Source organism: Cervus elaphus, chromosome 27 (assembly GCF_910594005.1).
Source record: "Cervus elaphus chromosome 27, mCerEla1.1, whole genome shotgun sequence".
Taxonomy (NCBI): Eukaryota; Metazoa; Chordata; class Mammalia; order Artiodactyla; family Cervidae; genus Cervus; species Cervus elaphus.
In genome coordinates, this window is record NC_057841.1 from 35,883,430 (window position 1) to 35,900,898 (window position 17,469).

General features: G+C 40.4%; 1 protein-coding gene across 1 annotated transcript in view; it reads right to left on the minus strand.

The window, feature by feature from the left end:
* The window catches only part of TTC39C (tetratricopeptide repeat domain 39C), a 99,648-nt gene that overhangs the window by 19,351 nt on the left and 62,828 nt on the right, over nucleotides 1–17,469 (minus strand). The window lies entirely within an intron of this gene.

Below are 17,469 nucleotides of genomic sequence, written 5' to 3' on the forward strand. Positions count from 1 at the left end.
AGGCAGAGATCAGAGTGATATGGCCACAGTCCAGGAATCTTCGTGACCACCAGAGGCAAAATGCAAGGAATGGAGTTTCCCTACAGCCTCCAAAGGGCGCACTGCCCACCACCGTGATTGGTACCCAGAGAAACTGACTTTGGACTTTGAGCCTCCAGAATTGTGAGAGAGAAAATTTCTGTCATTTTAGGCCATGAAGTTTGTGCTAATTTGTTAGAAACGTCTTGGGAAACCAGAGCAGTATACCTCTTTAAAGATTAAACTGTCGGGATTTCCTCAGTGGCCCAGTGGCTAAGACTCCAAGCTCCCAATGCAGGGGGCCCAGGTTTGATCCCTGGTCAGGGCTCTAAGATGCCACGTGTGGCAACTAAGACCTGACACTGCTAGCCAGCTAAATAAGTAAATCAATAAAATAAAAATTAAACTGTGAAGAAAGTCCCAGGCTCTTTGTGTTATAAGCACCCAAACAGAACTGGAAAGTACTGAGACCACTGAGGGAGCTTAACGGCATTATCCCAGGAGCAAGCATAGCTACAAAACTAATTCCACTTCTATTCTGATCACTCATTAAGGAATTACGATGAACAGCCATTAAAATTGTAGAAATAAATTTCCCTCTTTTCACCAAAACAATTTAAAACAAAAGTGATCCATGGGAGTCCTTATGGTTACAAATTAAAATATCCAGAACTCAGCAGAGAAAGGAGAATTATTCTCAATTTGACACTCAATTCCCAGCTTAATTTTTAAAGAACTACATGTACCCTGAAGAAAATATAGAAAATAGATTAGTATGAAAAAGCTAGGACATCAAGAGTGAGTATCACACAGGCTTCTGTCTCATGAATTGTGCCCTGATACACTGTGTCACAAAAACGACTACAAGCCTCAGTTACCTTACTGGTAAAAGGAAGGAAAAAACGTTGGCAAGCTTTAATCTGCCTCCAGAGGAAGCCATGAAGAATAAAAGCACGAATCTCTGCCAGATTAAATGGAGCATATTTATTGCCAAATTAAAAGCAGCGGGACTGACAGCTACTGCACTGTCCTTACAGAGATACCAAGTGTTTTTCCAGTTACTCAGGACTTCCTGAGGAGTCTTCTTTGGCATTTTATATCTTTTGCTGGAACTATATAAAGGATCTGTTGCTCCATTTTATTCTCCAAGTGAATATCGCTGGTATGTGGAAATCTTTGGATTTTTTTTTTTTCCAAGTATAATGTCTGTTACACTCAGGAATTCTTAAAATTCTTAAATGTTTTTCTTTTGGATTTTCCAGCGAAACATTCAAACCATTTGCACATAATGACAGTGCTGTCTCTTCATTTACAACAGACAACTGTTACTGGTTAGGACCACTGGTTAAAAAGGGCTTTCCCAGCGGCTCACTGGTAAAGGACACACTTGCAGTGCAAGAGACACAGAGACAGGGGTTCGACCCCTGGGTCGGGAAGAGCCCCTGGAGGAGGAAATGGCAATGCACTCCAGTATCCTTGCCTGGAAAATCCCATGGACAGAGAAGCCTGGTGGGCTACAATCCAGGGGGTCGGGCACAACTGAGGGACTGAGCGAGTGTGCACGCGCATGCACACACATACACACACCAGTTAAAATACTGACTATTAGCAAGCTCTGAACACATACTCACTTTATTCTAATAGAAAGGAAAACATTGGTTTTCATTCCAATCCCAAAGAAGGAAAAAGCCAAAGAATGTTCAAACTACCACACAATTGCACGCATTTCACATACTAGCAAGGTAATGCTAAAAATTCTTAAAGCTAGGCTTCAATACGTGAACAGAGAAATTCCAGATATTCAAGTTGGATTAAGAAAAGAAAAGAAGAACCAGAGATCAAACTGACAACATCTGCTGGATCACAGAAAAAGCAAAGGAATTTCAGAAAAACATCTACTTCTGCTTCATTGACTATGCTAAATCTTTTGACTGTGTGAATCACAACAAACTACGGAAAGTTTTTCAAGAGAAGGGAATACCAGACCATCTTCTCTGCCTTCCTGAGAAATCTGTATGCAGGTCAAGAAGTAACAGTTAGAACCAGACTGGTTCCAAGTCAGGAAAGGAGGACGTCAAGGCTATATTGTCACCCTGCTTATTTAACTTATATGCAAAGTACATCATTAGAAATGCTGGGCTGGATGAAGAACAAGCTAGAATCAAGATTTCTGGGAGAAATATCAATAACCTCAGATATGCAGATGGCACCACCGTTATGGCAGAAATTGAAGAACTAAAGAGCCTCGTTTTTTTCCCCCTAAAGAGCCTCTTGATGAAAATGAAACAGCAGAGTGAAAAAGTTGGCTTAAAACTCAACATTCAAAAATTGAAGATCATGGCATCCAGTCCCATCACTTCATGGCAAATAGATGGGGAAACACTGTCAGATTTCATTTTCTTGGGCTACAAAATCACTGCAGATTGACTGAAGCCACAAAATTAAAAGATGCTTACTCCTTGAAAGAAAAGCTATGACAAATCTAGATAGCATATCAAAAAGCAGAGATATCACACTGCTGACAAAGGTTCATCTAGTCATTTTTCCAGTGGTCATGTATGGATGTGAGAGCTGGACCATAAAGAAGGCTGAGCAGATGCTTTCGAACTGAGGTGCTGGAGAAGACTCTTGAGAGTCCCTTGGACAGCAGGAGATCAAACTAATCAACCCTAAAGGAAATCAACCCTGAATATTCATTGGAAGGACTGGTGCTGAAGCTGAAGCTCCAATACTTTGGCCACCTGATGTGAAGAGCCAACTCACTGAAAAAGACCCTGATGCTGGGAAAGACTGAAGGCAGGAGGAGAAAGGGACAAAAGAAGAGGAGATGGTTGGATGGCATAACTGACTCAGTGGACATGAGTTTGAGCAAACTCCAGGAGATAAGTGAAGGACAGGGAAGTATGGTGTGCTGCAGTCCATGTGGTCAAAAATAGTTGGACACAACTTAGTGGCTGAACAACAAAAATGCAGTAATTAGTAATTCAGCTTCTCACAAATTATTTCAGAACACTGGAAAACATTCCAGGTTTGTTTTTAATTAGTAAAGTTAATTTTTTTAGAGCAGTATTAGAGTGTGAAAGTCACTCAGTCGTGTCTGACTCTTTGCAACCCCATGGACTATATGGTCCATGGAATTCTCCAAGCCAGAATACTGGAGTGGGTAGCCACTCCCTTCAGCAGGGGATCTTCCCAAACTAGGGATCGAACCCTAGACCTTCCCAACCAGGTCTCTCAAATTGCAGGCGGATTCTTTACCAGCTGAATCACAAGGGAAGCCCAAGAATACTGGAGTGGGTAGCCTATCCCTTCTCCAGCGGATCTTCCTGACCCAGAAATCAAACTGGGTCTCCAGCATTGAGCACAGTATTAGGATTATAGCAAAACTGAGCAGAGAAGTCAGTACTTCATTATAAAATACAGTGAAGAATGAAAGAGTTGTTAGATTCTCATAATTGTATTTCTGCCAGATTCTTATGATGTTTAAGAAAAAATACTATTTCTTAGGAAGAAATACTTTAAGATTGTTAGTTTAGTTGTCAAGTACCATAATGTTTGAAACCAGCTTTATTCCATTTAATACATTTTGCCTTCAATTCTGAAATTATTACTCTTTTTTTCCCATTCACGTACACCTGATTTATTTTGTCTACACTTTAGCTTTTATTTTTGTATCACCATTTAAATATTTTTAGTTAGCTATGTATCTAGTTTGTTAGATTTCTTTTTTATCCTAATCTTAGTTATAATCTTTTGTATAAAGATATGGTAAACATAAATGAATTTAGACAACTAATATTTTGTATTAATTATTTCTATTAATAAATTTTATTAATTAAAATTAAAATTAATTAATTATTATTTTGTCCCCCTGACAGTTACTTTTTTCTTATTATACAAACTCTTTTATTTGCTTCATCCTCTACATTCCTTTAGATGGTGTAAACTGTTTTTATAACTCTGCTTGTGGTCACCTAGAGGTTAAAAAAAAAAAAATAGAGAAATTCCTTTTTTATCTAACAGGTATAAGTAAGAGCTGTTTGAGTCAAGAGTCTACCACAAATATACAAGTGAGTGCTCTTGCCTGAAGGGGACCAAAGAAAATAAAACATGTAATACAAAGGGACAGACAGACCATGGGCAACATTTTCTACCCAATTTAAAACAATTAAGTTATTCTGTTGATATCTCCACATTAATATATTTTTAAGCTATTAAGAAAGTAGAGATGGTGGGACCTCCCTGGTGGTCCAGGGGCTAAGACTCCGTGCTCTCAATGCTGGGGGCCTGGGTTCGATCCCTGATCTGGGAACTAGATCCCACACGTTGCAGCTGAAAAAGATCCCCATGCCACAACAAAGATCAAAGACCCCCTGGGCTGCCACTAAGACCCAGCGAAGCCAAATAAACGAACGAAAGAATCAATGTATAGGTCTCAGAGCACACTGTGAAGACACAGTAAGTATGAATAATTTTCAGAGTCAGCATTTCATATAAGCTTAGTGTCACATCCTGTTTTACTCAAAGATTTTCACTAGCAATAGCAAGCTGACAGGATTCTCTTGATTCAGCGACTGAGCAAAAAGTCCCATTTCTAGAGTTGCGAAAAAAGTGAAAATGGAAACAAGGCCAAGTTGTTTCAGGGGCCTGGCCCAAACTCTAGTGCCAGAGGGAAAGCAAGTTCCAGACAACCCTGAATCTGAAGTGCCAAGACTCTGCTTCCCAAGCGAGCAGTTTTCTCCTGTCCCACCTCAAAGGTGTGTTTAACATTAAATGACCGCACCAACTCCCAGACAGAGCGGTCTCAGCTCAGAGCCAGTCCGCTGGCCTTCAAATGATGCTGGTGTCACCTAACTTGGGTCAGACCCCAGGGAGGAGAGAGCACTGACGGATAGTCTCTCCCGTGGACCCGGCTACTGGGGAAGGGCACTGCCCCAGTGGATGGCGCTGTGTCTGCTTTGGGAATTCTCAGTTCTGTTAGACAAGTTAAGTGTCTGAAACACAGGCACATTCTCTCAAGACGTTTTAAGTAATCGGTCAGCAGAGTTTGTTGGACACAGGCAGAATTCCTGAGATGTGTTCATACAAACCAACCTCCTCAGAAATGTTGATGGGGACTGTGTTTATAAGAATGTTGAGTAAGTGCAAAGGCTATAAGAAGAGTCCTCTGAAATTCCTAATGAAATCCCATATATAACGGAGGGACTGTCTGATGTGAACAACATGAGAAATGAAAGAGACTCAGCAAGAAAAGATGGTGACATTGTAGCACATTTCTTAGCAAATGCAGTGAGTCCCTAAGCACTGGACGAATGCCATGTGTTCCCGCCAACTACACAGATTACAGATTAGTGGATGATGCCCAGACTTCTACACCACAGGGATGTTCTGGGAATCCCCACTTACTCTTTCATGGCCTGTGCACATTTCTGACATGAGAACTCCCCTAGAGCCTACTGTAATTGACTATTTAGAAGACACACATCTACAACTGATAATTCTAGGCAATACTCTAGAACCTAGAAAAAGGTAAACAGTAGCTATTTCTGGAATACAAGATTTGTATCTGTTCTTTGAAGTACTTTCATATTTTACCATGTTTCCAAACAAATATGCATTTTTTAGACATTACAAAGTGTGTTAGTTGCTCAGTCATGTCTGACTCTTTGAGAGACCGTGGACTGCAGCCTGCCAGGCTCCTCTGTCTGTGGGATTTCCCAGGCAAGAATGCTAGAGTGGGTAGCTATTTCCTTCTCCAATGGATCTAACAAGGTAGTTGAAAATATACATTCTTATGCTACATTAAAAAAAAATTTTTTAAGATCTTTTTAAGTGGACCATTTTAAAGTCTTTATTGAACTTGTTACAATACTGTGTCTGTTCTGTTTTTTTGGCCATGAGGCATGTGGGATCTTAGCTCCCAGACCAGGGATCAAACCCACACCCCCTGCACTGGAAGGTCAAGTCGTGATCACTGGACCACGAGGGAAGTCCCCTGCCTTTAAAGATCATTGCTGAAAAAAGGTTATTCTGGTCTAATCATTGCCAACATTAAAGCTAACATGTTGCACTCTTTATCACATGCCTGTTAGAGGGAGAGCTGTTGAAATGGGAAGCAAGATTCCAAAGCCAACAGTCCTCACCTCCGTGCCTCTCAATCTACAGACCGACTCCCCTCCCAGTCACCTCCGGTTCCTCTTCAGTCATCACCACCCACAGCCACCACCCATTCACCTAGCCCTTGTTACTGTCTTATACAATCACCTTTTCATGCAGTCACATTCCAGTCTTCATAATCAAATTGTAAGTTTATTTTGGGACACAGGCTTTTTCTAGTTCTCTTGGCATCCCCTCCAGAAGGCCTTTTCCAGTACAGGCTACAAATCTCTGATTACACACAAGTGGAATACGGTAGCAGTGTTTTCAGCACCTCCAGTAAATGGACAGCACCCTCCTTGGTAAGTGAGTTATGTAACCAAATCCACCATTAAGGGTAGAGGAGCTGAATAATGCACCAGTTGCAGGATTTCCTAGTCCCTCAACAGTAAGGACCATGACTTTGACAAAATTTGTGAGGGGAAATGCTTTATACTGGATTTACAACCAAGACACAATTCTGTCTAAATAGGAAAAGTCCTGACCAAGCATCGTATGCTTAGCCCTTTGCAGAATCCGTGCTACATTATTTAAGGCTGACAGAAGAGGCACTGTCCTCTCTTTACAGACAAGGACACAGGCTCAGAAAGCTCAGCCAGCCAGGAAGTGGAAAAGTCTGTTTTGAGTTCAGCTACCCTATGCTGCCTTTGAAAATTGCAGAGGAGGAATCTATATGAAAGATGGCAGTAAATTTAAAAGAAATATATTTATTTTAAAGGTGCTATCAAAGAATTTTCAACATGAGTGAAGATGATGCAAAGAATTAACCCAGAAAAACAAAGACCATAGAAACACATAAAAACAAGTCTGCAGAGAGTCACACCCTACACAAAATAAAACATGAAATTTAAGATAAACAGAAAAACCTGGGAAACTGATGGAGGGGATTAATATCCACAGAGACTTAAATGAGAGAAACAAACAGAAGCCATAATTAGGAAGGTGACTTTGAAACTTTTCCTAGAGCTGAATGACCTTCTCTGTAAAGGATGTCAAATGGACAAGCTGGTATATGGGTTTTTCCAAAGAGGAATTAAAAAATAAATTGTAAAAGGCAGAAATGCCAGGTAGTCACACAGTTCTGAAAATTCAAGAACTATGAAAAAATTTTTTATGTAACAGCTTTGAGAAAATTCTTCCCTTTTAAAGTGTACAATTCAGTGGCTTTTAGTATATTCACAGAAGCATGCAACTCGTAAGCTGAAAGAAATCTTAAAAATGATGTAGCCTAGTGTTTCTCAAGGACTTCCTAGTGGCTCAGTGGTAAAAAAAAAAAAAAAAAAATCCTCCTGCAATGCAGGAGACACAGATTCAATCCCAGGGTTGGGAAGATCCCCTGGAGGAGAAAATGGCAACCCACTACAGTATTCTTGCCTGGGAAATCCCATGGACAGAAGAGCCTGGCAGGCTACAGTCCATGGATTTGCAGTCAGACATGACTGAGCACAGCACCGTAGTAGTGTTTCTGAAGTGTGTTATACTGAATGTTTCTCTGTCTCACAGGCTACAGTATGAAAAAGAATCCTCCTGGTCAAGCAACTTGGGTGAACATAGCAGATATGCACACTATCTCCCTCATGATGCAACACTAAACTCTCCGAGAAGCCCCAGGATATCCTAATTTAAATGATACGAAATCTCTTTTCATGGAATATGTATTAACTAGTCCATCAAATCAGTGCTTCAGGAAAACACTGATCTATTTCTACCCTCCTGATTTTCCAGGTGAAGGACTAGGGCCAGAGAAGACTCAGTGGCTTCACCAAGGTCTCACTGTTCTTCAAAACTGTTTGACATGTCAGCAACCATGTGGAAGTAGAGAGGGTTTTCATTCTTCCTGCAAGAGCCAAAACCAGACCTTCAGACTTTTAGTCCAGCACTCTTTCTACAATGCGTGTGTATGTGTGTATGTGTCAGTCGGTCCGTCATGTCTGACTCTTTGTGACCCCATGGACTGCAGCCTTCCTGGCTCCTCTGTCCATGGAATTCTCCAGGCAAGAATACTGGAGTGGGTTGCCATGTCCTTCTCCAGGGGATCTTCCACATTGCAGGCAGACTCTTTACCGTGGGAGCCACCAGGGAAGATCTTTTTACAATGTTACATGTCAAAACCTGAAGCTCTGAAACAATGACAACAAACTCCCAGAGCCACAGAAAAATAAGGACTAGCACATGAAACAAAGAAATGCACAGATTTAGGAAACCAGTGTTCCCACATGCTGAGAGTCCAAAATCATAAAGAACAACAGAAAAGTTCAATACAATACTACAAGAAAAGATAGAATTTGAAAGAAGAGCTCTGGACAGGGGTAGGTAAAGTGGGGAACACTATTTCCTAAAACTAGCTCTGTGCAACCCAGTAATGGGAATTTGCCAGACACTTACTGGCCTTAGGAGAGGGAGACCAAAGACCTGGAATGCCACCTGTGTGGATACGTAAACTTGCTTTTAAAATGGCAGAAAAAACAATTAAAATACAGTGATCACCTTTTCAATCCACATTGAAGGGAAAATCCACCCCAGAGTAAGCAGAAATGAAAACAAACATAATAATAAACACAATCCTGAGAGTAAAGGAATTAACACATGCTCCATATAGATAACATGTATAAGAAACTCCTCTGTAAGAGAAGAGAGTGGGATTGAGAAAGAATTCAGATCATCTGTTGCTTCTGGGGTCACCCCAACTCCACCAGCCTCTCTCTACAAAATGCTCCAGCCCCCTTGAGCCTGGACCTCCCCATCATGGGGCCTCTTCTTGAGTCTAGGCTTGAATGCAGGATCATGCCCCATGCTCTCATATTTATCTGGAAACTCCTACTGACTCTTCAAGAGCCAACCCAAATATTCCCTCTCTTGGGTCATCTTCCCCAGAAGATGAGGGATGCACCATGGGTGACCGACACCCTGCTTGCCCTTCCTACAGGCCTGTTTCTATATTTCTCAAAGACTGGCCTTCCTCAGTGATCAATGCAAAGAAATAGAGGAAAACAACAGAATGGGAAAGACTAGAGATCTCTTCAAGAAAATTAGAGATACCAAGGGAACATTTCATGCAAAGATGGGCACAATAAAGGACCGAAGTGGTATGGACCTAACAGAAGCAGAAGATATTAAGAAGAGGTGGCAAGAATACACAGAACAATTATACAAAAAAAGATCTTCATGACCCAGATAATCACGAGGGTGTGATCAAACATCCTGGTATGCAAAGTCAAGTGGACCTTAGAAAGCATCACTATGAACAAAGCTAGTGGATGTGACAGAATTCCAGTTGAGCTATTTCAAATCCTAAAACATGATGCTGCTAAAGTGCTGCACTCAATATGCCAGCAAATTTGGAAAACTCAGCAGTGGCCACAGGACTGGAAAAAGTCAGTTTTCATTCCAATCCCAAAGAAAGGCAATGCCAAAGAATGTTCAAACTACCTCACAATTGCACTCATCTCACACGCTAGTAAAGTAATGCTCAAAATTCTCCAAGCCAGACTTCAACAGTATGTGATGCATGAACTTCCAAACGTTCAAGCTGGATTTAGAACCAGCAGAGGAACCAGAGATCAACTTGCCAACATCCACTGGATCATCGAAAAAGCAAGAGAGTTCCAAAAAAACATCTACTTCTGCTTTATTGACTACCCCAAAGCCTTTTGACTGTGTAGATCACAACAAACTGTGGAAAATTCTGAAAGAGATGGGATTACCAGACCATCTGACCTGCCTCCTGACAAATCTGTATGCAGCTCAAGAAGCAACAGTTAGGACCCGATATGGAATAACAGACTGGTTCCAACTTGGGAAACAAGTATGTCAAGGCTGTATATTGTCACCCTGCTTATTTAACTTATATGCAGAGTACATCATGCGAAATGCTGGGCTGGATGAAGCACAAGCTGGAATCAAGACTGCTAGGAGAAGTATCAATAACCTCAGAAATGCAGATAGCACCACCCTTAGGGCAGAAATTGAAGAACTACAGAGCCTCTTGATGAAAGTGAAAGAGCAGAGTGAGAAAGTTGGCTTAAAACTCAACATTCAAAAATTGAAGATCATGGCATCCAGTCCCATCACTTCATGGCAAATAGATGGAGAAACAAAGGAAACAGTGAGAGACTTTATTTTTGGGGGCTCCAAAATTACTGCAGATGGTGACTGTAGCCATGAAATTAAAAGACGCTTACTCCCTGGAAGAAAAGCTATGACCAACCTCAGTTCAGTTCAGTTGCTCAGTCGTGCCCAACTCTTTGCGACCCCATGGACTGCAGCACGCCAGGCCTCCCTGTCCATCACCAACTCCCAGAGTCTACCCAAACCCATGTCCATCGAGTCGGTGATGCCATCCAACCATCTCATCCTCTGTTGTCCCCTTCTCCTCCTGCCCCCCAATCCTTCCCAGCATTAGGGTCTTTTCCAGTGAGTCAACTCTTCGCATGAAGTGGCCAAAGTATTGGAGTTTCAGCTTCAACATCAGTCCTTCCAATGAACACCCAGGACTGATCTCCTTTAGGATGGACTGGTTGGATCTCCTTGCAGTCCAAGGGACTCTCAAGAGTCTTCTCCAACCTAGACAGCATACTAAAAGCAGAGACATTATGTTGCCGACAAAGGTCCATCTAGTCAAAGCTATAGTTTTTCCAGTAGTCATATATGGATGTGAGAGCTGGATGATAAAGAAAGCTAAGTGCTGAAGAATTGATGCTTCTGAGTTCTCGTGCTGGAGAAGACTTTCGAGAGTCCCTTGGACTGCAAGGAGATCCAACCAGTCCATCCTAAAGGAGATCAGTCCTGAACACTCATTGGAAGGACTGATGCTGAAGCTGAAACTCCAATACTTTGGTCACCTGATGTAAAGAACTGACTCATTGGAAAAGACCCTGATGTTAGGGAAGACTGAAGGCAGGAAGAGAAGGGGATGACAGAGGATGAGATGGTTGGATGGCATCACTGACTCGATGGACATGAGTTTGAGCAAGCTCCGGGAGTTGGTGATGGACAGGGAAGCCTGGCGTGCTGCAGTCCATGGGGTCGCAGAGTCGGACACGGCTGAGAGACTGGACTGAACTGAACAAAGCCTGGCCACCTCAGCACCAGCTGACATGCCTCCCTGCCATGTGGCCCTCATCTCCCCCAGGCCCAGAGCTCTGCTGCAGTGGCCAGTAGCGCTGCAGCCCCGGAGCAGACACAGCAGTGCTATCATCATGTCATAAACACCACAAGGACCTGCACTCAGAGCTCCAAAGCAGCACACACCTCCCATATTACCACTCCCTAAACCTCAACAGCAAAACTACACCCAGGATCCCACCTCAACCACAGACCTCACCTCAACAAGGAGAGAAGTAAGGCTTAAAGAGATTAAAGGTCTTGTTCAAACCAGTCAATCCTAAAAGAAATCAATCTTGAATATTTACTGGAAGGACTGTTGCTGAAGCTGAAGCTCCAATACTTTGGCCACCTGATGTGAAGAGCTGACTCAGTGGAAAAGACCCTAATGCCGGGGAAGACAGAAGGCAGGAGAAGGGGGCAACAGAGAATGAGATGATTAGACAGCATCACTGACTCAACGGACATGAATCTGAGCAAACTCCCGGAGACAGTGAAGGACAGGGAAGCCTGGCGTGCTGCAGTCCATGGGGTTGCAGAGTTGGAACCGACTGAGCGACTGAACAAATCTAGACCGCTGGGCCAGGATGGAGGAGCCAGGACTCAGCACGGGCAGTCAGCCTCCAGATCTGAGCCCCCAGCTACAATGTGTATCTTATTACATCACAGTATCACAGCTTCCCAAACGCTCTCAGTTAGCCAGTGAAATGCAGGCTGAATTTCAAGGGATACAATCAAATCCCTAAACAAGAACACTAACATTTCACTATTCTTACAAGTCAAATATGTTATGATAGAGTATTAAGAAAATGAACTATAAAACAAGCTAAATTAAGGAAAACCAGAAATAAAGTGGAAGTAAAATATGAATTGATTAAAAAAAAAATCAAATCTCTCTCTATAAAAACCAATATGAGGGAAGGGGATTGGGATGGGGAATACATGTAAATCCATGGCTGATTCATTTCAATGTATGGCAAAAACCACTACAATACTGTAAAGTAATTAGCCTCCAACTAATAAAAATAAACGGAAAAAAAAAACCCAATATGAAACTCTAAAGCCCAATCATAAAATTAGGAAAACATAAATTTATAAAAACACCACTAATAGTAAAAAGTAATATTATATTTACATGCCTGGATATAGTCACATGTCTAAAAATATGTGGAAATAAGAAAAAGTAAAATATAAAACTAAGGTGAGTATAACAGTAAGTAGACATCTTCAGATTATTGAAGAAATAAAAGAAGTTATTAAAGAATTAATTTCAAAACAGTACTTAACAACAACTGAAAAATACTTTCAAATGTTTAATGATGGTTTAATTACTTTAACTGACTTGCTTCTCCAAAATGTAGAAGAAAATATTCTATTAAGCAACTCATTTTTTAAAAAATAGTAAGTTTATTTCTAAAGCCCAATAAGAATAAGCCCTCTTGGATATTTATATTTACATTTATAATAATATTTAAATATATGTTATTTGCTAGTAAGCTATATATACTATTATTACATATACAAAACATTACTAGAATATATATAAAATATATAACACATATATATATAACTTATTAGCAAATAAAAGCCAAAAAGAGAACTGGATTGAGAGAGAAGGCCTAAATTCTAGTTCCTCCTTAATCCAAAATAACTATGTACATGTACACATACTTATTTCACTTGAACCTCTGTTTACTATGTACAGATGTATGTAAAAAGTATAAAGTAACGAGACATTAAGGGTGACATGAGTAAATGAAGAGATACCATCAGAAATGAGTAAGAAATACAAACATTAAAATTTCCTTATAATACACAGAACCTGACAAACTGATAACTATATGTAAGAAACAAATGTATAAAAATACTAAATAATATATATTTTTACAGGCAATAGTCATGTATTTGTTATATTTAAGACACAAAACCACAATTGTCAAAGCCACTTAATTTTCATTTTAAAACATCTGTAATAGGTAGAAAATAAAGATAACTCAAAAACAGATTCCACCTATCTTAAGGATTTAGTTCAATAACAAGAAGATAAACAACCTTAAATAAAACAATGTTTGGATGGACCTAGAGATTATCCAACTGAGTGAAGCAAGACAGACACAAAAAGATAAATGTATGATATTGTTTGTATTTGGAACCTAAAAAGGGTACAAAAAAACTTATTTACAAAACAAAAGCAGGGTCACAGACATAGAAAACAAACTTATAGTTACCAGGGGCTGGGGGCAGGGATGTATAAATTGGGACTGACATATTCACACCACTATATATAAGACAGGTAACTAATAAGAATCTACTATATAGCACAGGGAACTCTACTCTGTAAAAGCCTATATGGGAAAAGAATATAAAAAAAAAAAGTGGGCATCTATATAACTAATTCACTGTGCTCTACACCTAAAACTAACACAACATTGTAAATCAACTATACTTTAATAACAACTTTTTAAAATGTTAATATTCCTGAATCTAGTAAGCATCAGAATAAATAGCCATCTGTACATGCAAAGAGGTATAGGAATATGAGTTTTTAAAGTATCATTTTACAATCTGAAGAAAAAATAGTCTATGTGTCCCAGTTTGAGAAGACAAACATTATTTCTGAAGAAACGAAATCTGTTGTAACAAAAGTGTGTATGTTTGAATGTTCAAATTTTCACAATAAAATGTAAAGACTGTTCTCAAAATGACAGTAATAGAAAAGGGGAAATACATGACAAATATAACTTATGATTATATTAGACATGAGAATTTGATTAAATAAAAACGTTTCTTACTCAAAAGTCAAACTTGACTAGATCAACAGATTATATCCAAAGGAAAAAAGAATATATACTCCTACTGAAAATACCCTCAGTAACACTTTTTGGAAGCATTTTTATTGAGATATAATTCAAGTTATTACAAAATTCACAAAGTATACAATTCAGTGGTTTTTAGTATATTCACAGAGTAGCACAATCATTACTACAACATATGTTTAGGATATTTTCATCAACCCCCAAAGAAATACTGTACCTATTAACAGTTACTCTATATGCTCTCCACCCATCCCCAAGCAAGCTATCTGCATACTCTGGGGACTTCATCTAAATAAAATCACACAGCGTATGTTCTTGTGTGACTTGGCTTTTTTCACTAAAGGTGTCTTCAAGGTTCATCCATGCTGTAGCATGTGTCAGTACTTCAGTCCTTTTTTAATTGCTGAAAGTTATTCCATCGTATGGATACATATTGTTTTATCCTTTATCAGTTGACAGACATTTGAGTTGTTTGCACTTTTTTGCTAAGTTATGAATAATATGGACATATGTTTTAATTTCTCTTGAGTGGAACTTCTGGGTCATAATAATCAATCTATGTTGAAGGTTTTGAGAAACCATCAAACTGCTTTCCAAAGTAGCTATACTATTTTTCATTCCCACCAGCAATGAATAAGGGTTGCAATTTCTCCACATGCCTGCCTTCTTATTGGGTGGTCTTTATTGGAGCTACTCTGGTGGATGTGAGACAGCATCTCACTTGGCTTTGATTTGCATTTCTTCATAATGACTAATGATGATGAGCATCTTTTCATGTGCTTATTGGTCATTTGCATATATTCTTTCATGTACATTTTTAATAGTAAATACTATTCAATACTGTTGAGATTATAAAGTACACATCTTCCAATTTTGCTCTTTGTTTCCAAGACTGTGTTACATATTTAGTGCAATCCCTATGAAAAATCACAGTGGGCTTTTTCGCAGAAATGTACAAACTGATACTAAATTCAAGGAACCTGAAATAGCTAAAGCAATCAAGCGAGTACTGCCATCTTAGCAGTACGGAGTGTTCTGATATATAAACAGAAGGTCTTATCAGTAATATTTGAGACACTGCTGCTGATACCATGTACAAAACAATGAATGATTAAACTCTGACTCACTATTCCTTGAGTATCATCTTTCATCATTCAGTAAAAGTTACAAAGTGTGAACTGTGATTCAGACAATGACGACACCACTGAAGCTATAACCAAAGGAAATAATTCAAGAAAATAAAAAGTAAAAATATGCTAAGATAATACGTGGTCTTTTCTATCACAGGGAAATGCTGGGAAATCACAGGTATATAACAGCTGTCAAATATCCCAACAACGGAAAAATCAAATTAGTAACCATGGAAATCTACATAGTTTCCATAGCACTTATCTACAAAAACTATCTTCAAATACATAAACACTAGATTTGTACGCAAAACTGCCTGAAGTTTCATATACATACATTAAACATCACAAACCAACTTGAAGCAAAACATCTTAATTATTGCTAGGCTATTTTTATGAAGTTGCTTAACATCTTAAAATAAACTATTATGTATGTGTTTTAAAAAGAGAGGCGCCCCCTTGACGCTTGTAGCAAGCATTAGGACATGATGCGACAACCCACTTACATGTGACTCAGCATTATTGCCGCTGAGCAGTGGAATCCGTTTAGCAGTATTGCTGTCAAGGACACCTAACAATAGACCCTGCGTTTAACCCCTGCCCTTAAGACCAGGGCTCATGTAAGCAAGGCAAAGCTCATCCTCTTATGCACATTTAGTGAGCTTGGGGATATAAATCCGTGTTAACCTTCTACTAGCTTTTCAACCCAACGGCCTGTAAGGATAGAGATAAAAGAAGAGCAAATGCATTTAACCTATTAGCAATTTGGGTTCTCATCATCATCTCATTTCAGTGAACAGTCATTAAACCACACACTGTGGATTTATCGCACTGGAAAGTGAAGACAAATTGATCCTCCACCTCTCCTACACCAGATTAAACCCGTCTCTCACTCTGTGTCCTAAGAATAAATGGCCGCCCTACCTCCTGGTGCCTGAAGTCACAAAGAGAACTGCGTAGGTCGGAAGAGAAGACTACAATTAATAGAACCTTGGGGAATTACTTCTCTTCCTGCATTGCCTTTTTCCTGATCCTATAAATAACAACATTACCTCATGCTGGCAAGGCGTGCTGTTCGGATACAAGAGGCAGGCTTGCTCATCAACGCTGCCACCCAACAGCTCTGGTTAGTCATATGCCCCCGAGACGGATGCCTGGGCACAGGACCCCCTGGGTTTGCCATTTCTGCGCCGGCCCCTAAGCTCCACGCCCCCCCCGCAGTCCTCCTGCCTCGTCTCTTTCTGATAAATTAATCACCAAGGCGATCAACCTTCACTTTTCTGTCCCTGCCACAATCATGAACTGAGGGGCTAAAAAAAGCAACACAGACCTCTCATTTATTGTGGGGAGCTCCAGTGAAACAATTAACTGTCATCAATAAAAGTACAGAGAGAAAGAACTACAGCCTGAAATAATGAGTGGGAGGAAGATCCAGAGACGGAATGATGCGGCAGAAGCATGAAGGCCTTTCACACAGACAGAACCTCGCAGGTAACAGAAAGTAAGGCCATGGAGCGCCAAGGTGACAAAGTCAAGGGCAACCATCAAAGCGGTCCCTGTGGGCACTGCTCATGGGGAAGAGAAACCACATCCTATCACACACCCTTGTCAGAAGCAAGGGCTGGTAGGGGGAGTACAGACCCGAGCAGGCTGTCGCCTTGAGGCCCTGTGCACACTCCCCCTAGGTTCTCATGGAGCAAGGCTGTCATTATTGTGGTCGTGAGGGGCTGTCACAGCACAGATCCTACCCGCCTGAGCTTGGGGAGTGCAGAGGCTCAGCCCTCCAGCAACGATCACAGACCTCATCGTCACCCACTTACTTCTTTAGTTCCTGTAAATTTATTTAATTCATTTCTTTAGAGTCATGCTTCTTTAGCCAGCCCATCAGGACTTCCATATCTGAGATCCCTGACACCAAATGTTGAGACCTTCTTGCATCATCACCTTCTGTGCTGGCTGTAGAAACAGGCTGAGGTGCCACCAAGAAAAGGTGACAGTCGTTGCCGACCAGCTTCCTCTCTTAAAGAAACACCATCACTCACCCTGATCAACAGACTTCCTGCCAACAGACTCATCAGTCCATTCGATAACAACACACTGAGGGCCAGTTTCGTGGGAGATCCTTTTCTGCTCCTGAAGAACAAAACCTGTGGTTTTTCCATGCCAGCATGCAGGACACTCAGAAAGTATGGGTGCAAACTTGGAAGACAGTTTCACAAAGAGTTCCCAAACTGCATAAAGAAACTTCT